Genomic DNA, 14,773 nt, shown 5'->3' on the forward strand with positions numbered 1-14,773 from the left:
CGAAATATCGCCATAAAGGTGGACCAGGGGTGACTCTAGAATGTGTTTGTACGATATGGGTATCAAATTGAAGGTATTAATGAGGGTTTTAAAAGGGAGTGGCCCTTAGTTGTATATGTGAAGGCGTTTTCGCGATATCAACCAAAATGTGGACCAGGGTGATCCAGAACATCATCTGTCGGGTACCGCTAATTTATTTATATATGTAATACCACGAACTGTATTCCTTCCAAGATTCTTCTACTTAATATGGTAGGTGTCACACCCATTTTATCAAGTTTTTTTCTAAAGTTATATTTTGCGTCAATAGACCAATACAATTACCATGTTTCATCCCTTTTTTCGTATATGGTATATAATTATGGCATTTTTTTCATTTTTCGTAATTTTCGATATCGAAAAAGTGGGCGTAGTCATAGTCGGATTTCCGCCATTTTTTACGCCAATACAAAGTGAGTTCAGATAAGCACGTGAACTGAGTTTAGTAAAGATATATCGATTTTTGCTCAAGTTATCGTGTTAACGGCCGAGCGGAAGGACAGACGGTCGACTGTGTATAAAAACTGGGCGTGGCTTCAACCGAGTTCGCCCTTTTTCACAAAAAATAGTTATCGTCCTAGAATCTAAGCCTCTACCAAATTTCACAAGGATTGGTAAATTTTTGTTCAGCTTATGGCATTAAAAGTATCCTAGACAAATTAAATGAAAAAGGGCGGAGCCACGCCCATTTTGAAATTTTCTTTTATTTTTGTATTTTGTTGCACCACATCATTGCTGGAGTTGAATTTTGACATAATTTACTTATATACTGTAAAGATATTAATTTTTTTTTTAAATTTGAATTAAAAAAAAAATAAAATTTAAAAAGTGGGCGTGGTCGGTCTCCGATTTTGCTAATTTTTATTATGCAGATATATAGTAATAAGAGTAACGTTCCTGCCAAATTTCATCATGATATCTTCAACGAATGCCATTACAGCTTGCAAAACTTCTAAATTGCATTCTTTTAAAAGTGGGCGGTGCCACGCCCATTGTCCAAAATTTTACTAGTTTTCTATTCTGCGTCATAAGTTCAACTCACCTACCAAGTTTCATCGCTATTTGGTAATGAATTATCGCACTTTTTCGATTTTTCGAAATTTTCGATATCGAAAAAGTGGGCGTGGTTATTTCCCGATATCGTTCATTTTAAATAGCGATCTGAGATGAGTGCCCAGGAACCTACATACCAAATTTCATCAAGATACCTCAAAATTTACTCAAGTTATCGTGTTAACGGGCGGACGGACGGACATGGCTCAGTCGAATTTTTTTTCGATACTGATGATTTTGATATATGGAAGTCTATATCTATCTCGATTCCTTTATACCTGTACAACCAACCGATATCCAATCAAAGTTAATATACTCTGTGAGCTCTGCTCAACTGAGTATAAAAATATGTGCAGGAAGTACTAGGAAGAAAATGAGAAGGAAAAATTAGATAAGTGATAAGCATGCGATAATGTGAGTTAATATTGAAAACAAACGTACAACAACAACAAAAAGCATAAAAAAACAAGAAATACAATGAAGATGAGAAAAAGTGAGGATATTCATTACAAATAAGAAGGATTCCAGTAAAACAAGACGAATTTACATCATAATAATAATAAAAAAAGCAACAACTGCAACATCTATCATTTTTTGCACAACCGCCGTTATTTCCTGCTCGCCACACACGATGTGAGGCGCGGAGATGCTGCTACTGACAGCAGATTAGTATAACTGAGAAAAACAGATGCCGGACGTAGCTTCGGCGCGACTGAACAAGAATCAAAGACAGTGAAGTGGAGTGAAGTTGATGAAGCAACAAGAATGAATACACAGATGTCGGGAAGTTAATGAAGGAAATGATGAATCCGGCGGATGAGCAGCCAAAAGACAGAATGTGCGGTGGGCAAGCGATGGCAGATAAATTGCTAAAGCGCGAGAAAGCGGAAAGTGGTGGGAAAGAGTGGCAAACTTGGTTGGCTCTTGAATATATAGCAGACAGCCACTATTATGATGGTTAAGATGCTGCTTGTGGGGTTTTGTTTTGCAATCAAATTAATAGAGAGCAATGGTCAACAGCAGACAAGATATGATTGGTACGGCGATCCGTTGAAAGGAAACGATATCGACTGACTGCCATATGCGGGCGTTAAATAAAAGAATAATAAAGGATGTGCACGAAAACAAATAACAAAAACCGTTACACAGAAATACCCTCAAGACCTCAAGAAAAGTTGCATTTTGTCTAAATACGCAGAAAGCGCTCTGCACGGGAAGGAAAATCACGCCCAAATCGTCAGCATCAAATATTTTGTGGCCAGCCTGGCTTCATAATTTTCTGCCACTGTATTTGCATACCACAAGCAAAATACACTTTAGATTAGTATTGGGTGTTAAATAACAGCAAGCCAAATGGGTCAATGAACTGGTTTGCATAATAAGCGATAACGAAGCGGAGTGCACCAAACCATAGCTTGGAGTGGCAATAATGCGCCAGTGCAGCGCGTTTGTACTTAAGCAGATAATGATGATAATTTCCTTTTTTAAGCACATTCCTTCGCAATTCCAGATATATCTTTGATATATCCTGAACTGCTTATAGCGGCAAATGTCTAAGATTGGCCTATATCCCCAAAATCTTGGAGCATAGTCAAAATGAAAGCCGGCGAAAAGCTCTAACGTGTCTCCCAAATACTAAAGGCTAATAGGTCTGTCCTTGTTTCTTTAAAAACCGCTAAAACCTCGCCTTTTCCTTCCTTAGTTAAAGAGACATATTACTCGAAAGCGGCCCCAGCGGGTTAGGGGGTCAGAATATACCCGCGGTAGGTATGCCTGTCGTAAGAGGCGACTAAAATACCAGATCCAAGGGGCTGTGTAGCGCAACCCTTCAGGTTGCCAGCGCAATATATAGCTCCTCCAAACCCAGTTGTCAACCTCTCCTATCCGCAGCGAATCGTGTTTCATTAACAGACGAGGCTCTGGCGACCCCAAGCTCCTCATGAAACTTGGTGGTGGGGACGGAGAGATGGCTTGAAGGTTTAATTTGGCCATATAAATCGTTCCCGAGATGGTCGGGCTAACACCTTAATGGTGCTGTGTTACCGATAGCACTCCCCAAAGCATTCGGGGAGTAACCTTATCGCTACAGCAACAACAACAACAACTCGAAAACAGTTTCCGAAAAGTAAACACGAAAATCTAAAGGGCAATTTTACCGAAATGGTTCTTAATTAGATTGTCAAACTGATAGAGGGGTCACTTGATAGCAAAGAATTTGTGGTGTGCCTTCTGGGAGTCAAAGCATCACTGCTTGAACTCAAAAACAAATTGCTGAGTAGCAGGCGGGTAAGGGGGAAAGGAGGCGGAGAAGTTGCAGCTCAGATAAAGGCGAGCAGGGTTGTACACTGACTATCTGACAATCCTTGTCAGAATGCAATTTCCTAATACACTGACGGACGTTTTCCAAGAGTACCTGTATGTCATATACGATTGCGGATCACTATTGACGGCAAGATGTCATGGAAACTTACTGTAGAGAACATGGCTAGGAAGGATTCGTTTGACTTGGAAATTTTTAACAAAGGTGGTACATTGGCGAAATGATATAGTGGTCAAGCCATTTTTCTGCGCAAGGGGATAGGCTTCACGGTGTAGAGTTGGGACAATGTAGTGATTAGCGCTGGTTTGGCTCGCCATGCAGCTCTTAAACTGGCACTTAACGTAATGCTCAATCTATAAGCAGTTGCAGAAATAGCTGTCCGCATCTCATATTCCCACAAAAAAGTTAAAGGCTAGACAATTGAGACTGGTCGGGAATATTTTGAAGCCCATTGCCCCTAAGTTTACCTGCAAAACTTCACTAGCTTTCTCTTTTTTATCTCTCTTTCTTTCAGCCTCCCCTCACTAAATATAAATATAAAGTGGTATCCGAAAAAAAGGTAGAGTTTTTCAGTTTTCTCGTTAAAAAAGTTCTGGTAACACTATGGAGGCATTCAGTCCATGTGAGGTCTCCTCGGACCAGCCAAGGTTCGCCCAGAGCTTAGCTTTGACAGTGTGAATAAAAACTTCACATGAATACCAATTTTAACCTGGGTATTACTGACATGTATTTACTTATTATAAAAGAATCATTTGTAAGGTGAAACAGGAAGGGTGAGCACAAAATGAGACTGGGGTAGCAGGCGAAAAATAAGTTCACGAAAAATATCACAAACTTGTATGCAGTTCAGCCAGAAGCTGGTCAACTAGTTATGCACATGCGAACGTTTGTTCTAAAGATCAACATCACACCAATCAAATTACCACATTAAATCTGCTCATATCACGCACGATATTTAAAATATTCCATGACTGAGTAACATTACAAGCTTTCGCCCCATCATAAACTCCATAGTCCTTTGCATATGCATAAATGTTCATAAATGCCTGTATTTACAGCATAAATTACAACACTCCAACATGAGATGACACCAACACTTATAACGAACATGAATACATGCAAGTGTTTACATAAAACATACACATGCATACATACATACATACATATATGCCTATGAATATGCGATGACGCTGACACTGCGGCGAATGATTAAGCTATGAAAGAAGAATCCTACGTCAGCAACAATTAAATAATAATATATTTGTATAAACAGAGCTATATACATATATGCACATGTGTGTGTGTGTGTGAAAAATATGACATCAAATGTGTTGTAACTGCTGCCGCTGCTGTGAAGCACAAGAACTAAGCTATCTAAGTATGTATATTAGACTGGGTCGATTAATTAACCGACACCGCGCCATCGATTTTTCGATAGGATTTGGGCTCAGGAAAAAAAGTTCCACTACGTATACCCAAAAAAATTATTTTCGAGCCTGCGAAAAAAAAAAATGGCGAATGGAGTATTTTTCGACCAAAAGACTCCCCAAAACCCAGAAGATATTTTTGTTTTTTTTTTCAAAAAACTGTTGTAAAAACGTTGGCGATAACAGTTTTTGAAAAAGAAATTTTTTTTCTTTGGGTTTTGGGGAGTGTAGCATTACTTTGAATGCACTTCTTTCAAGTCATTCTTGATGTTACAATATACATACACTAATATCAATCACCCAAGTATTCAAGTTAAACTGACACACATAATTTGAACAAGGCGGGAGTTCAACATCACATGTGCATGCTGACGCACACGACACATATCTATTTTTTTCCTGAGCGCAAATCCTAGCGCAAAATCGATGGCGCTATATCGGCTAAATTTCATCCTTACAAATCGACCCAGGTTAATGTATATGACTATGTTGGCTGCTAACACCTTGCATATGTATATGTACAAGCGTATGTGTCATATGCACATATGTGTCAGTATGAAAGTATAAGAGCTTGTGTAATGTAATTAAATTAAATAATTTTATCCTGCCGAAGTATGTTGAAGCGAAGCACCAAAAAAGCAAAGACAAATGATGGGAAATAGAAGAAAATAAGAAATCAAGCAGCAAATAAGTATTTTTTATTTTTTTGTCTGCTACAGCAAAAGCTTATAGAGCTTTGGTAGAATTTTCACCATAATATTGCTGTGAATTCTTGTTACACTTTTTACTTTCAAGTCTCGTGCCGGATTATTGCTTTAAAATATATTTGTTTTAATGCAAGTGTGTGTGTGTCTGTGTGTTTAAAAACCTGCAACGTGTAAATGAGCGCTTGCTATTCGCCTATAAATATGCTATATAAGTACGTTCGCATGTTGCGCTGAAGCCATCTTTTTCAGCTCCTCTGCACAACCGACGCGTTGTCTTGTTCACCTGCCATTGTGCCGCAGCGACCAGTCAAAGCGAACGACATCATTAATCTCGCGTGGGTGACAAAAGTGGCAAAACATGTTCACACAATTCACGCAACAGCGTCATCTAAGGGCGCGAGTTTTGTACGAGCTACAGTGAAAGGGAGAGTAGCGGTAAAAGCGGCGGACTTGTGTGTTGATGGGAGTTGAGATTGCGTTACTTTGGTATATTTGCCTACTCAACATCAGCCTGATTCATGTAGCATATGAAATTGTTAAGTGTACGTCATTACTTCCGTTACACCGCCATTAGCTTCCGACAAGCAGCCTGTTAAACAAACACCTACACACTTATTAATATAAGAATAAAACACGTTTATGTAAAAAAAAGGATATGCAGATCCTTTTTTATGCAGCAAAGCTTTGTAGACAATTTGGGGATTTAAATGTGCGAAATGAAAATTTTTCTTTATTTAGAATACAGACAAGCAAAAAATAAAACCAGCAGCGGAAGTGTAATAATAACCCGTTAAATTTGCGTGAAAGCATAAGCTGGCTTTGACGTTGCACAAAAAATCTTAAAATATACTTGTGGTTATAAATTTACCACTATTTATTTTAATAATAAAAAAATAAAAACTTAAATACTTTCTTTATATAACTGGAAAAAGATTAGCGAAAAATGGCACCTTATATAAAGACATATCCCTGCTAAACTTTGATTTTTAAATTTTGACATAGAAATTGCAAAAACATTTATGAGAAGTAAAAATATAAATATATAAAAAATAAATATCTGTCCAGTCTTACGCTTGTAGCTCAATGAGAACTTGCATAAAATTCAATTCCAAAATTCCCTCCGTTCCGTTTGATTTTTTCTAAATATCTCAGTCCGTGTGCCCCTTAGCGAAACTTTTTGTATTGTGTCATCGGCTGTCATCGACCTCGGAATTAAGCTCTAAATTGTTAGCCTCAAGCTCATCGAGAAGCTCCTTAAAATCTGGTGTCAAATTTCCATATTATTATCTAATTTTTTCGATCCGTGCGCCACCCTACGGAATTTTTTTCTTCTTTTGTTCCTTTGTCACGGTGTCTTAACCTGTCTCTGAGGTTTCATATTGGTAGCTCAATAAGAAGTTACTTAAAAATCGATTGCAAAGTTTTTATGAAAAGCGGACAAACATTCAACCGACCTAATATAAAGGAAGTAAAAAGAAATTTATTTGTTCACTCCTAAAATTATGTTATTATTTATTTTTATACTTTACAACTGAATGAAAATTTTTGAAAGAAAAATTTGAAAAATAGATATTTAAACAACTTGATAAATATTAAAACAATTCAAAGTTAAACACGATTTAAGTTGTGTTAAAGTTAAAATAACAAGAACAATACAATAAAAGTACCCTACAATACTAACGGAAAAGGTAAAGAAACTGATTAACTTTATTTAATTTTCTTTAATTCAACACCACTGGATCTTTGCAGTATAACAATAATTTTCTTGTGCCAAAGACTTGAAAAAAAAATGTTTGGCTTAAAAGCTTAGCACTTTCAACATAAGAATTTCAAAGTAAGCTTTCTCAAATTCAAGCTCTTTGGCAGGAAAAACTTGCACAAACGCAGTTTCGCTAGAAAGCAATTCTAATCAAGCAAGCTTTTGTATGAAAATTTATGATGCGAAGCATACGGTATTCATCAACACCAAAATCAAACAAGCTTTATCTAAAAAATAGTTTTCTTGAGCGACCTTTTCTAAAAACTTTCGGAATTGATAGAAATGAATTTTGTCAAAAAGAAATCCTTTTAAAACGTCTATCAACAAAAGCTGGAGCTTTGGGCTGAAATTGCTTTATGATAATGCTATTAATTCAAGAGAACAACAAGTAGAATTGGTAGAAGAAAAAAGAAATAACAGAAGGAGGAAGAAGAGAAAGGATAAGAAGAATAACAAAAGGACGAGAATAATCTAGAAAAAGCAGAGGAGTAATGAAGGTTTATGAGGAAAAACGAATTATAAAAGGAGAATAAGGAAGAACAAAAAAGTGATAGGAAGAGGAGGTAGAGAAAGGATAAGAGGAATAACATAGGAACGTAACAGATCTTGAAAAAAGAAGAATAACGGGCAATCATTTGAGCGGGTATACTTTTTTACTTCTGTTATAATGAAGCTTTTTTTCTTAAGACTTATGTTGCTAACGAAGAAGAATATTTAATGTTGAGGAAGAAAACCAGCTTTAAATAAAAAATGAGGAAGAAGAAAAGCAAAGGAGAGAAAAAACAGAAGAAGAAGGTAAAATGCCAGGACTAATAGAAGACGAAAAAAAGAAAACGAAAAGAAGGAAAAAAAGAAAAAAGAAGGAAAAAAGAAAAGATGAGGCGAAAAAATAGATGAAAAAGACGGATAATAGAAAAGTATTCCGAAACACATTTTTTCGGCCTGCAAGCTTTTGCAGCAGTGAAGCTTTCAGTTTAAAAGCACAACGGTTATAAATTTAACAAAGGACATAAGAAGAAGAAAAAAAACTCGAATATGCTTAGCTTATCAATTTTTAATTTGTTTGTACACGGTCTGTTGTCAACGTGATTTGGGAGCTTTTTGCATAAAAATACTAACAAAATACTTAATTTCCATTTTTTTTTTTTTGTATATTTAAAAGGTATAAGTTCTATGCAGAAGATTATAAAAAGCAAAACAATGATTGGTATTCTTTCGAAAATATACAGCAGCTAATTTTTTGTACAACTACTTAGAATTTGGACCTTCCAACTAAAAGATCTTTGAAAAAGCTTTTTTCTTAAAAGATTTTTTTTGAAATTTTTTCATGAAAAATTATGTATGGCATGATTCAGATTGGGCTCTTCAACTCTCTTCTGAGGCTGGAAGCCAAAAGGGTATAAGCTCAAAAATTTTATTTTTGACAATTTACTTTTGTGGGTAAAACTAAAGAATATTATGAACTATGTTGTGCAAAATATTTTTATATCATCTTTAGAGCATATCTCCACATATGTTTTTATATCTGTGCGATAAGCTTTTTGTATCTTTGAAAATCCCTGAATTGTTAATAAGAAAAAACACTAAAAATGCTCAAGCGAATTAGGCTTACTTTGACGACCACTAAAATATATTTCCAATGACATGTTTCGAAATCACTATATACATGCACATAAATCAATTAAACACAGGTAAACATATGTCAAAATTTTTTCGCATCTCATCTTTGTTTCCGCCGCTTTAGAGCCGCACAAGCAAGCCTCGAAAAGAACGCACCAAATGTTAATTAGATTCTAACAAATGGAAAAGAGTAATTTCCTGAAAACATCTCGAACATATGCCATATACCACGCCTCCTTTGAGCCCACTTATTCTGCCATTAACATGCGCGTTGTGGTCGTGGTTTTCATCGCGTCGTTGGCTGTGCAGGTAAACAAATTCAAGCGAAATAACGGTGTTAGCGGCGGCAAAGCGTTTTGGTGTTCGCATTTAATGGCGGCTATAATTACAGTTATGTGCCCATATGCACCCGCAAGCATATGCGAGCATGTATAAACACATGTAAGATCATGTAATAGTATATAGAATACTCATATATAGAGATACATATGTGTATTTGGGATTTTATTAAAGGTCTATTTTACGGCGGTTTAGCTTGGTCTTGCAAGAAAATGTCGTTTAGTGCTTTTTTGTTGTTTTTCTAATGCACAGCTTTTTATACTCAGTTGAGCAGAGCTCACAGAGTATATTAACTTTGATTGCATAACGGTTGGTTGTACAGGTATAAAGTAATCGAGATAGATATAGACTTCCATATATCAAAATCATCAGTATCGAAAAAAAATTCGATTGAGCCATGTCCGTCCGTCCGTCCGTCCGTCCGTCCGTCTGTCCGTTAACACGATAACTTGAGTAAATTTTGAGGTATCTTGATGAAATTTGGTACGTAGGTTCCTGGGCACTCATCTCAGATTGCTATTTAAAATGAACGATATCGGACAATAACCACGCCCACGTTTTCGATATCGAAAATTTCGAAAAATCGAAAAAGTGCGATAATTCATTACCAAATACGCATTAAGCGATGAAACTTGGTAGGTGAGTTGAGCTTATGACGCAGAATAGAAAACTAGTACAATTTTGGACAATGGGCGTGGCACCGCCCACTTTTAAATGAAGGTAATTTAGAAGTTTTGCAAGCTGTAATTTGGCAGTCGTTGAAGATATCATGATGAAATTTGGCAGGAACGTTACTCTTATTACTTTATGTCTGCTTAATAAAAATTAGCAAAATCGGAGAACGACCACGCCCACTTTTAAAAAAATTTTTTTTTTAATTTATTAAATTTTAATGAGCTCGAGGCAGTTTAAAAAATTGAAACACAGTTTAAATTTTTATATTTCAATTTTATTTGGTCGATATTTCGATCTCATTCTGAGATCATCCTCAGGAACTGTGGACAAAAACAACAATTAGTTAACATGTAAACAATTTTCAAACCCTAAACATAATACCACTTACACAATTGAATATGTTTTACCGACTAACAAGATGTACGAAAAAAGAAAGCGTAGAAGTCAAATAAATATGAAAATATAAACAATTTAAAACACCGTAAGTATAAACAAAAATCTACAAAAACAACAATACATAGGATGACGAACAAAAAGACATAATCATTTGCATTAACATACAAATGTACATATGTACATATATATTTGTCATCCCACTGCATTTGTTGTGTTGAGCTGCAATTCTAACTAGAACAGTGTTGTTGTCTTAAAACTAAGTCGCGGTAAACGCGCGCCAGCTGATCAGTGTCTATTTTATAATTCATTTTCGTGTCATTAGGGGTGTTCGTTATGTGCAGCATTTCTAAAGTATATCTTTTGCCGTAATTTTTCTCCTCGTGTAAAATGGATACATTATCGAAATCGGGATAATGCCCGGTATCTTTGCAATGTGATGACAATGCCGTCTTATTGTCCGAAAAACTGCTTCTTAATTTCAAATTTGACCTGTGAGCGGAAATCCTTGTCTTGAGTTTCATTTTTGTTGTCCCCACATATACCTTTTTGCATAAGTGGGACCCGTCACCATTACACGGAATCCTGTAAACTACATCAGACTTCTCTTGTTTGGGAATTCTATCCTTTGTATTGCTGTAGAGTTTTCTTAGCGTGTGTTTATAAGTTGACGCGATCTGATATTTATCTCTGTCATAGAGCTTTGAAAATTTTATTCTTTCCGTTATTCCTGGAACATGAACTACTGATTTGTATATTTTTCCCTCTCCTTTGGCTATGTTGGTTCTCTCCTTATTTTCGGTAAAGTATGTTCGAAGTAATTGCTTTATGGTTGTCATAGGGAAGTCATTCTTTGTCAAGGTTACTTTTATTTCGTCAATATTCTTTCCGTGAAAAATCGTGTCGCTCATCGAGAGGACTCTTCTAATGAAATTGCTTGCGGTGTTTATAATTGTTTTTTTGTCATGTTTTGAATTAAAATTAATAAGTCTTCCAGATGCCGTGGGCTTTTTATACCAGTCAATCAACAATTTGTTATTCTTTCTGATAATAAGAGTGTCTAAGTAGGGTAGCTCTCCATCTTTTTCCGTTTCTATTGTAAATTGAATTGATTTATTGAAGTTGTTAAGATCGTTGAGCATCTTGTCGACATCTTGTGTCCTAACAATCGCGAACAAGTCGTCAACGTACTTAGTTAATAAGCGCGGTTTGTTGGCAGTTTCCATCATGAAGTTGGATAGTAGTTCCTCCATGACTATATCTGCTACGACAGGTGATGCTGGTGATCCCATAGGCATTCCTGACCGTTGCTCATATATTTTTTCATTATATTTAAAGTGACTATTTTCCAGTATGAAAAATTTAACTATGTTTAAAAACAGCTCTTGCGTTAACTTTGTATGGTCTTTTAATTCATTCCATTTTGAGGATATTATCTTTAATGCCAAGTCTACTGGAATGCTCGGGAATAAGGACACTACATCAAAAGACACTAGAATCTCATCATCATAGATATAGGTATTATTTATTTTTCGTTTGAATTCCTTTTTTCGTACATCTTGTTAGTCGGTAAAACATATTCAATTGTGTAAGTGGTATTATGTTTAGGGTTTGAAAATTGTTTACATGTTAACTAATTGTTGTTTTTGTCCACAGTTCCTGAGGATGATCTCAGAATGAGATCGAAATATCGACCAAATAAAATTGAAATATAAAAATTTAAACTGTGTTTCAATTTTTTAAACTGCCTCGAGCTCATTAAAATTTAATAAATTATAATATTTGAAGGCAAATAAAAATATTTTTAAAATTTTTTTTAAATTCAAATTTTAAAAGAAAAGTTCATATCTTTACAGCATATAAGTAAATTATGCCAACATTCAACTCCAGTAATAATATGGTGCAAAAAAATACAAAAATAAAAGAAAATTTCAAAACGGACGTGGCTTCGCCCTTTTTCATTTAATTTGTCTAGGATGCTTGTAATGCCATAAGTCGAACAAAAATTAACCAATCCTTGTGAAATTTGGTAGAGGCTTAGCTTCTAGGACGATAACTGTTTTCTGTGAAAAAGGGCGAAATCGGTTGAAGCCACGCCCAGTTTTTATACACAGTCGACCGTCTGTCCTTCCGCTTGGCCGTTAACACGATAACTTGAGCAAAAATCGATATATCTTTACTAAACTGAGTTCACGTATTTATCTGAACTCACTTTTTACTGGTATAAAAAATGGCCGAAATCCGACTATGACCACGCCCACTTTTTCGATATCGAAAATTACGAAAAATGAAAAAAATGCCATAATTATATACCAAATACGAAAAAATGGATGAAACATGGTAATTGGATTGTTCTATTGACGCAAAATATAACTTTAGAAAAAGAATTGGTAAAATGGGTGTGACACCTACCATATTAAGTAGAAGAAAATGAAAAAGTTTTGCAGGGCGAAATCAAAAGCCCTTGGAATCTTGGAAGGAATACTGTGCGTGGTATTACATATATAAATAAACTAGCGGTACCCGACAGATGATGTTCTGGATCACCCTGGTCCACATTTTGGTAGATATCTCGAAAACGCCTTCACATATACAACTAAGGGGCACTCCCTTTTAAGATACTCATTAACACCTTTCATTTGATACCCATATCGTACAAACAAATTCTAGAGTCACCCCTGGTCCACCTTTATGTCGATATCTCGAAAAGGCGTCCACCTATAGAACTAAGGCCCACGCCTTTTTAAAATACTCATTAACACCTTTCATTTGATACTCATATCGTACAAAAAAATTCTAGAGTCACCCCTGGCCCACCTTTATGGCGATATCTCGAAAAGGCATCCACCTATAGAACTAAGGCCCACTCCCTTTTAAAATACTCCTTAACACCTTTCGTTTGATACCCATATCGTATAAACAAATGCTAGAGTCACCCTTGGTCCACCTTTATGTCGATATCTCGAAAAGGCATCCACCTGTAGAACTAAGGCCCACGCCCTTTTAAAATACTCATTAACACCTTTCATTTGATACCCATATCGTACAAACAAATTCTAGAGTCACCCCTGGTCCACCTTTATGGCGATATCTCGAAAAGGCGTCCACCTATAGAACTAAGGCCCACACCCTTTTAAAATACTCATTAACACCTTTCATTTGGTACCCATATCGTACACAAAAGTTCTAGAGTCACCCCTGGCCCACCTTTATGGCGATATCTCAAAAAGGCATCCACCTATAGAACTAAGGCCCACTCCCTTTTAAAATACTCATTAACACCTTTCATTTGATACCCATATTGTACAAACGCATTCTAGAGTCACCCCTGGTCCACGTTTATGGCGATAACCCGAAAAGGCGTCCACCCAAAGAACAAAGGCCCACTCCCTTTTAAAAAACTTATTACACTTTTCGTTTGACACCCATATTGTACAAACGTATTCTAGAGTCAACTCAGGTCCACTTTTATAACGATATTCCGAAAAGGCGTCCACCCATAGAACTAAGGCCCACTCCCTTTTAAAATACTCATTAACACCTTTCATTTGATACCCATATCGTACAAACAAATTCTAGAGTCACCCCTGGTCCACGTTTATGCCGATATCTCGAAAAGGCGTCCACATATAGAACTAAGGCCCACGCCTTCTTAAAATACTCATTAACAGCTTTCATTTGATACTCATATCGTACAAACAAATTCTAGAGTCACTCCTGGTCCATCTTTATGGCGATATCTCGAAAAGGCGTCCATCTATAGTACTTAGGCCCACGCTCTTTTAAAATACTCATTAATACCTTTTATTTGATACCCGTATCGTACAAACAAATTCTAGAGTCACCCCTGGTCCACCTTTATGGCGATATCCCTAAATGGCGTCCATCTATAGATCTATGGCCCACTTCCCCTTAAAATACTCTTTAATACCTTCCATTTGATACACATGTCATACAAACACATTCCAGGGTTACCCTAGGTTCCTTTTACAATATGGTGATTTCCCTTACTTTGTCTCCACAGCTTTCAACTGAGTATGTAATGTTCGGTTACACCCGAACTTAGCCTTCCTTACTTGTTAGTTTTGTAACTGCTAGCTTCTCTATGTCACTCGGGGGCAAATGTTATTGTTGTTAGAGGGCTTGAGCGTAAATTAAAAGCTGCTACGCGTTGATTGCACAACCAGCGTCTTGATGTGAGTGTTTCAAGTATTTCTGTTCAACAACAACAACCATCAAAGGCATTTATTTAGCTGTAAATGTTTTACACCAATGGCAGTGGCAACACTCCCAATCATGGCATCTCCAAGCGGCCATGGTCAGCCTCACTGCCACATCTTGGCCTTCACTAAAGTGTTCTTACTTTTGAAGGTTTGCCGACACAATGAATTTAGAACAAACAAAAAACAGTGTAGAACTCTCAAGTTTGCTTGAATTTGGT

The 14,773-nt window shown here is 36.3% G+C and overlaps 2 long non-coding RNA genes across 2 annotated transcripts in view; both read right to left on the minus strand.

The window, feature by feature from the left end:
* LOC137248787 (uncharacterized) overlaps positions 1-14,773 on the minus strand; it is a 330,700-nt gene that overhangs the window by 103,860 nt on the left and 212,067 nt on the right. The gene's annotated exons all lie outside the window — the stretch shown is intronic.
* On the minus strand, positions 10,192-10,808 carry LOC137247558 (uncharacterized). Its single transcript, XR_010951863.1, has 2 exons — positions 10,328-10,808; positions 10,192-10,259 (listed from the first exon to the last, which is right to left on the minus strand). It is a non-coding gene; the product is annotated as an uncharacterized lncRNA (long non-coding RNA).

This window comes from Eurosta solidaginis, chromosome 4, assembly GCF_040869045.1.
Source record: "Eurosta solidaginis isolate ZX-2024a chromosome 4, ASM4086904v1, whole genome shotgun sequence".
NCBI lineage: Eukaryota > Metazoa > Arthropoda > Insecta > Diptera > Tephritidae > Eurosta > Eurosta solidaginis.